Genomic DNA, 8587 nt, shown 5'->3' on the forward strand with positions numbered 1-8587 from the left:
AGGGGGAGCTGTCTTCCAAGGAGTTTTTCCTAGCCACTGTGCTTCTGCCTCTGCATTGCTGGCTCTTTGGGGTTTTATGCTGAATTTTGAGCTGAATTTGAGCTGTCCATGAACAGCTAAACATTAAGTTAACTGAGCTGTCTTCTGGGTCATAAACATTAGGTTAACTGAGCTGTCTACTGGGTCATAAACAGCTAAACATTAGGTTAACTGAGCTGTCTACTGGGTTATAAACTTTAGGTTAACTGAGCTGTCTACTGGGTCATAAACAGCTAAACATTAGGTTAACTGAGCTGTCTACTGGGTTATAAACTTTAGGTTAACTGAGCTGTCTACTGGGTGATTAACAGCTAAACATTAGGTTAACTGAGCTGTCTGCTGGGTTATAAACATTAGGTTAACTGAGCTGTCTACTGGGTTATAAACATTAGGTTAACTGAGCTGTCTGCTTTGTTATAAACATTAGGTTAACTGAGCTGTCTGCTGGGTTATAAACATTAGGTTAACTGAGCTGTCTACTGGGTGATTAACAGCTAAACATTAGGTTAACTGAGCTGTCTGCTGGGTTATAAACATTAGGTTAACTGAGCTGTCTACTGGGTTATAAACATTAGGTTAACTGAGCTGTCTACTGGGTTATAAACATTAGGTTAACTGAGCTGTCTGCTTTGTTATAAACAGCTAAACATTAGGTTAACTGAGCTGTTTGCTCGGTTATAAACATTAGGTTAACTGAGCTGTCTGCTTTGTTATAAACAGCTAAACATTAGATTAACTGAGCTGTCTGCTCGGTTATAAACATTAGGTTAACTGAGCTGTCTACTGGGTCATTAACAGCTAAACATTAGGTTAACTGAGCTGTCTACTGGGTCATTAACAGCTAAACATTAGGTTAACTGAGCTGTCTGCTCGGTTATAAACATTAGGTTAACTGAGCTGTCTGCTCGGTTATAAAGATTAGGTTAACTGAGCTGTCTACTGAGTTATAAACATTAGGTTAACTGAGCTGTCTACTGGGTTATAAACATTAGGTTAACTGAGCTGTCTACTGGGTTATAAACATTAGGTTAACTGAGCTGTCTACTGGGTTATAAACATTAGGTTAACTGAGCTGTCTACTGGGTCATAAACAGCTAAACATTAGGTTAACTGAGCTGTCTACTGGGTTATAAACTTTAGGTTAACTGAGCTGTCTAGTGGGTTATAAACAGCTAAACATTAGGTTAACTGAGCTGTCTACTGGGTCATAAACAGCTAAACATTAGGTTAACTGAGCTGTCTACTGGGTTATAAACATTAGGTTAACTGAGCTGTCTACTGGGTGATTAACAGCTAAACATTAGGTTAACTGAGCTGTCTGCTGGGTTATAAACATTAGGTTAACTGAGCTGTCTACTGGGTGATTAACAGCTAAACATTAGGTTAACTGAGCTGTCTGCTGGGTTATAAACATTAGGTTAACTGAGCTGTCTGCTTTGTTATAAACAGCTAAACATTAGGTTAACTGAGCTGTCTGCTCGGTTATAAACATTAGGTTAACTGAGATGTCTACTGGGTCATAAACAGCTAAACATTAGGTTAACTGAGCTGTCTACTGGGTTATAAACATTAGGTTAACTGAGCTGTCTGCTTTGTTATAAACAGCTAAACATTAGATTAACTGAGCTGTCTACTGGGTCATAAACAGCTAAACATTAGGTTAACTGAGCTGTCTACTGGGTCATAAACAGCTAAACATTAGGTTAACTGAGCTGTCTACTGGGTCATAAACAGCTAAACATTAGGTTAACTGAGCTGTCTACTGGGTCATAAACAGCTAAACATTAGGTTAACCGTACAAAGACATACTGCTACTTGGTGAATTCATTTTTTTTTTATAGTTAAACATTTTAAAAAGTTATCAGTTTTAGATAAAACTATACAAAATATATTCATGTCACCAAATAATTTATTAAAACACACTGTTTTGTAATGAAGGTCTACATTAGCCTCAACAGCACTCTGTAGGGTAGCACCATGCTGTAGCCGGAGGACAGCTAGCTTCTGTCCTCCTCTATGTAGATTGACTTTAATACAAAACCTAGGAGGCTCGTGGTTCTCACCCCCTTCCATAGACCTACAAAGTAAATATGACAACTTCCGAAGGACGCCCTCCAACCTATCAGAGCTCTTGCGGATTGAACTGACATGTTGTCCGCCCAATCAAAGGATCAGAGAATGAATATATTACTGAAAGCATAAGCTACAGCTAGCTAGCACTGCAGGAAATATAATGTGTTGAGTAATTGACTCAAAGATAGAGAAAGACAATAGTTGAACAGTTTAATTTCTTCAAAAATGATGGAGAAGCAAGAGAGAGAGAGAGTTAGCTATATTTGATTGTATTTTTTAAAACTTTCACTTTCATTTAGCTAGCAAATGCAGCTAGCTAGTTTAGCCTACTCCAACACTCGGCTAAAACAGAGGGGGATGTTATGTTAGCTAGCTGGCTATGGCTACCCAACAGAGGGGGATGTTATGTTAGCTAGCTGACTATGGCTACCCAACAGAGGGGGATGTTATGTTAGCTAGCTGGCTGGCTATGGCTACCCAACAGAGGGGGATGTTATGTTAGCTAGCTGGCTATGGCTACCCAACAGAGGGGGATGTTATGTTAGCTAGCTGGCTGGCTATGGCTACCCAACAGAGGGGGATGTTATGTTAGCTAGCTGGCTATGGCTACCCAACAGAGGGGGATGTTATGTTAGCTAGCTGGCTAAGGCTATCCAACACTGGAACACTTCCAAGTCAAGGTAAGCTTTTGGTTTTATTCATTTATTGCCACCAGGGCCCTATGGTGTATCTGCTAAACTGCTTTCTGACTGTACACTGTACTGCATGATTGTAGTGGATTTACTAACACGTTAGTTCTAGTGGCTATGTTGACAATAATCACATTTTATTAGTCACATACACATTATTAGCATATATTCTAGAGAAAATGTGTGGGCAGAACTGAAAAAGAGTGTGCGAGCAAGGAGGCCTACAAACCTGACTCAGCTACACCAGCTCTGCCAGGAGGAATTGACCAAAATTCACCCAACTTATAGTGGGAAACTTGTGGAAGGCTACCCAAAACGTTTGACCCAAGTTAAACAATTTAAAGGCAATGCTACCAAATACTAATTGAGTTTATGTAAACTTTTGACCCACTGGGAATGTGATGAAAGAAATAAAAGCTGAAATAAATCACTCTACTATTATTCTGACATTTCACATTCTTAAAATAAAGTTGTGATCCTAACTCACCTAAGACAGGGAATTTTTACTAGGATTAAATGTCAGGAATTGTGAAAAACTGAGTTTAAATGTATTTGGCTAAGGTGTGTGTAAACTTCCAACTTGTGCGTGCCAACAACTGTATCCCAGTCCGCGATCAAAACAATCTTGAAGCATGGATTCTGATTGGCCAGACCAGCATTGAACAGACGGTTATTTCCTGTTTGAGTTTCTGCCTATAGGAAGGGAGCAAAATGGAGGTGTGATCTGATTTGCCAAAGGAATGACGGTGGAGGGCCTTGTATGCATCCCGGAAGGGGGAGTAGCAGTGGTCGACCGTTCCGTTTTAGCAGCGTGTGTACTACAATCAATGTGTTGGTAGAACTTTGGTAGCGTTTTCCTCAAACTTGCTTTGTTAAAATCCCCAGTTATAATAAATGCAGTCTCGGGATATGTGGTTTCCAGTTTGCACAGTATAGTTCCTTGGGGGCTGTTGTGGTATCAGCTTGAGGGGGAACATACACGGCCGTGACTGTAAACAAAGAGAATTCTCTTAGGAGGTAATACGGTCGGCATTTGATTGTGAGGTATTCTAAGTCGGGTGAACAAAAGCAGTAGGGTAAAGTACTTAAGTAAAAAATACTTTTTAAAGTACTACTTAATTTGTTTTTTGGAGTATCTGTATTTAACTTTACTATTTATATTTTTTACTACTTTTACTTTTACTCCACTACATTCCTAAAGAAAATATTGTACTTTTTACTTAATGTTTTCCCTGACACCCAAAAATATTTATTACATTTTGAATGGTTAGCAGGACAGAAAAATTGTCTAATTCACACAAGAGAACATCCCTGGTAATCCCTACTGCCTCTGATCTGGTGGACTCACCAAGTGTTGGAGCATGCCCCTGGCTTTCTGTAAATAAAAGAAAAAATAAAATTTTGCCACCTGGTTTGCTTCATATAAGCAATTTGAAAAGATGAATACTTTACCTTTAACTTTTACATGCACGTGTGATACTTAAGTATAATTAAAACCAAATGCTTTTTGACTTTTACTCAAGTAGTATTTTACTGGGTAACTTTCACTTTTACTTGAGTCATTTTCTATTAAGGTATCTTTACTTTTACTCAAATATGACAATTGGGTACTTTTTCCACCACTGAACAAAAGGACTTGAGTTTCTGTACATTATCACAATAACACCATGCAACATACAGCAGCGCCTTTCTTCTTCCCAGAGAGTTCTTTATTCCTGTCTGCACGATGTAGGAAGAACCCAATTGGCTGTATGGATGGGGACAGTATATCCCAGAGAGCCATGATGCCGTGAAACAGACTATGTTACAGACCCTGATGTATCTCTGGAAGGAGATCATCGCCCTGAGCTCGTCTTCTTTATTGTCCAGAAAGTGAACATTAGCGAGTAATATACTCGGAAGCGGTGGATGGTGTGCACGTCTCCTGAGTCAGACTAGAAGTCCACTCCGAATACTTGGAGCAGCCTCTGGGATAAGTTCAATTGCCCTGGGATGTACGAACAAAGGATCCAATTCGGGAAAGTGGTATTCCTGGTCATAATGCTGGTGAGTTACCTCCGCTCTGATGTCCAAAAGTTATTTCCGGCTGTATGTAATAACACAAAAAAACGTTCTGGGCTAGCCTCCCGGGTGGCGCAGTGGTTAAGGCCGTTGTACTGCAGTGCCAGCTGCGCCACCAGAGACTCTGGGTTCGTGCCCAGGCTCTGTTGTAACCGACCGGGAGGTCCGTGGGGTGACGCCCAATTGGCCTAGTGTCGTCCGGGTTAGGGAGGGCTTGGCCGGTAGGGATATCCTTGTCTCATCGTGCACCAGAGATTCCTGTGGCGGGCCGGGCGTAGTGCGCACTAACCAAGGTTGCCAGGTGTTTCCTCCGACACATTGGTACGGCTGGCTTCCGGGTTGGATGCGCGCTGTGTTAAGAAGCAGTGTGGCTTGGTTGAGTTGTGTATCTGAGGACGCATGACTTTCAACCTTTGTCTCTCCTGAGCCCGTACGGGAGTTGTAGTGATGAGACAAGATAGTAGCTACTAACAATTGGAAACCATGAAATTGGGGAGAAAAAGGGGGTAAAAAAAGGTTTTAAATTCAAAAACGTTCTGGGCTAATAATGTAAGAAATTTTTAAAAATCAAAATACTGCAAAGTTGCTTAGGAGTTAGAAGCAGAGCTGCTATGTCTGCTGGCGTCATCTTGCTACATGTGTCAACGATGTAGGATGTGTGTAACGGTTAGTGGTTATGGTATGAAGGTTTGGCTTGGAAAGGCTTCTTTTTTATATATATACAACGATCAAAGTGATTACGCTGTGAAAGTGATTATTATGTGTTGATCATCTCTGTCAGTGTATGGCACTGGGACTATGTGTTGATCATCTCTGTCAGTGTATGGCACTGGGACTATGTGTTGATCATCTCTGTCAGTGTATGACACTGGGACTATGTGTTGATCATCTCTGTCAGTGTATGGCACTGGGACTATGTGTTGATCATCGCTGTCAGTGTATGACACTGGGACTATGTGTTGATCATCTCTGTCAGTGTATGACACTGGGACTATGTGTTGATCATCTCTGTCAGTGTATGGCACTGGGACTATGTGTTGATCATCTCTGTCAGTGTATGGCACTGGGACTATGTGTTGATCATCTCTGTCAGTGTATGACACTGGGACTATGTGTTGATCATCTCTGTCAGTGTATGGCACTGGGACTATGTGTTTATTATTCTTTCCCTCCTTTCATGTCTGATCTATCTCTCTTGTTGTTCCTCTCTAGTGAACTGAGGCATGTTGATATGAGACTAGCAGGCAGGCCACTGGGGAAATGCTGCAGTCCATTTAATCATTCATGAGATCTCACAGATCTTCCTGTGTATACCAAAGTTACTGATAATGCACTGCACACACACACACACACACACACACACACACACACACACACACACACACACACACACACACACACACACAGTGGGTCTGTGGTCCATGTGTTGGCTCAGTACACAACATGGTAGCTTGTTTGGTGGACACATGGGAGGAAGGGAGGGAGACTGTGTGTGATTTTCTCTTTCTTTTCATCTGACAGCAACTGCTCCCGCCCTGCCATGGGAAACCAGCTCTCAGATTACTGCTCCCCTCCCCGCTGCCAGCTCTCGGAGATGGATTATTGCAATCACAGGAGCCATCAGAGGTGCCAGAAACCAGTGGAGGTCCATGGGAAACCAGCAGCTCCCCGGGATACAGCCATGGGAAACCAGCTCTCAGATTACTGCTCCCCGCCCATTGCCTGGGAAACCAGCCCAGATTACTGCCGCTGCCATGGGAAACCAGCTCTCAGATTACTGCTCCCCAGCCCGTTGCCATGGGAAACCAGCTCTCATGGGAAACCAGATTACTGCTCCCCGCCCCCATGGGAAACCAGCTCTCAGATTACTGCTCCCCTCCCGCTGCCATGGGAAACCAGCTCTCAGATTACTGCTCCCCGCCCGTTGCCGTGGGAAACCAGCTCTCAGATTACTGCTCCCCGCCCGTTGCCATGGGAAACCAGCTCTGTTGATTTGCCTCTGGTTTTGTTGTTTATTACACATTCATTGTTGTTATTTTCTCATTCCTTTGATGTACGAAACATGTACATTTCGCTATAGAAATGTGTGTAGGCATTTTGTGTATGTCTGTTCAACAGAGTAAATGAAGGAGAGAGGGAGAGAGGGAGACAACTAAATAAGGAGAGAGGGAGATAACTAAAGAAGGAGAGGGGGAGACGACTAAAGAAGGAGAGAGGGAGATAACTAAAGAAGGAGAAAGGGAGATAACTAAAGAAGGAGAGGGGGAGACGACTAAAGAAGGAGAGAGGGAGATAACTAAATAAGGAGAGAGGGAGATAACTAAAGAAGGAGAGAGGGAGACGACTAAAGAAGGAGAGAGAGGAGATGACTAAAGAAGGAGAGAGGGAGACTAAAGAAGGAGAAAGGGAGATAACTAAAGAAGGAGATAACTAAAGAGGGAGATAACTAAAGAAGGAGAGAGGGAGAGACTAAAGAAGGAGAGAGGGAGATAACTAAAGAAAAGAGGAGACAACTAAAGAAGGAGAGAGGGAGATAACTAAAGAAGGAGAAGGGGAGATAACTAAAGAAGGAGAGAGGGAGATAACTAAAGAAGGAGAGAGGGAGATAACTAAAGAAGGAGAGGGGGAGATAACTAAAGAAGGAGAGGGGGAGGGAGATAACTAAAGAAGGAGAGAGGGAGATAACTAAAGAAGGAGAGAAGACAACTAAAGAAGGAGAGAGGGAGATAACTAAAGAAGGAGAAGGGGAGATAACTAAAGAAGGAGAGAGGGAGACAACTAAAGAAGGAGAGAGGAAACAACCTAAGGTAGGAGAGAGGGAGATAACTAAAGAAGGAGAGAGGGAGACGACTAAAGAAGGAGAGAGGAGACAATTAAAGAAGGAGAGAAGAGACAACTAAAGAAGGAGAGAGGGAGACAACTAAAGAAGGAGAGAGGAGACAACTAAAGAAGGAGAGAGGAGACAACAAGAGAAGGAGAGAGGGAGACGACTAAATAAGTAGAGAGTCTCTGCTGAAACATGCTGAACACATTGAAGCTGGCTTCATGCGTCTTCCTAGCCTCCTTAAGAAACATAAGACATGTTCAGAAGTTAAGAGACGTATCACACACAATGGACCACCAGAGCCAGAGATGTAAAGTCCAGACCATGGGACACAGCAGGAACTAGCCTCACTCAACTACAGACCAAACATATGCCTTTAAATAAATACCAACAAGGGATAGGCCTTTAAATAAATACCAACAAGGGATAGGCCTTTAAATAAATACCAACAAGGGATAGGCCTTTAAATAAATGCCAACAAGGGATAGGCCTTTAAATAAATACCAACAAGGGATAGGCCTTTAAATAAATACCAACAAGGGATAGGCCTTTAAATAAATACCAACAAGGGATAGGCCTTTAAATAAATACCAACAAGGGATAGGCCTTTAAATAAATACCAACAAGGGATAGGCCTTTAAATAAATACCAACAAGGGATAGGCCTTTAAATAAATACCAACAAGGGATAGGCCTTTAAATAAATACCAACAAGGGATAGGCCTTTAAATAAATACCAACAAGGGATAGGCCTTTAAATAAATGCCAACATGGAATGTGCCTTTGATTTTATCTATCAGGATCCTCATTAGCCAATGGTGACAGCTAGTCTTACTGGGGTCCGACACATTTTTTTTTTTAATTTAAAAAAGACATTACAGGCAAAATACATTACAATTTAC

Source organism: Oncorhynchus tshawytscha, linkage group LG13 (assembly GCF_018296145.1).
Source record: "Oncorhynchus tshawytscha isolate Ot180627B linkage group LG13, Otsh_v2.0, whole genome shotgun sequence".
Taxonomy (NCBI): Eukaryota; Metazoa; Chordata; class Actinopteri; order Salmoniformes; family Salmonidae; genus Oncorhynchus; species Oncorhynchus tshawytscha.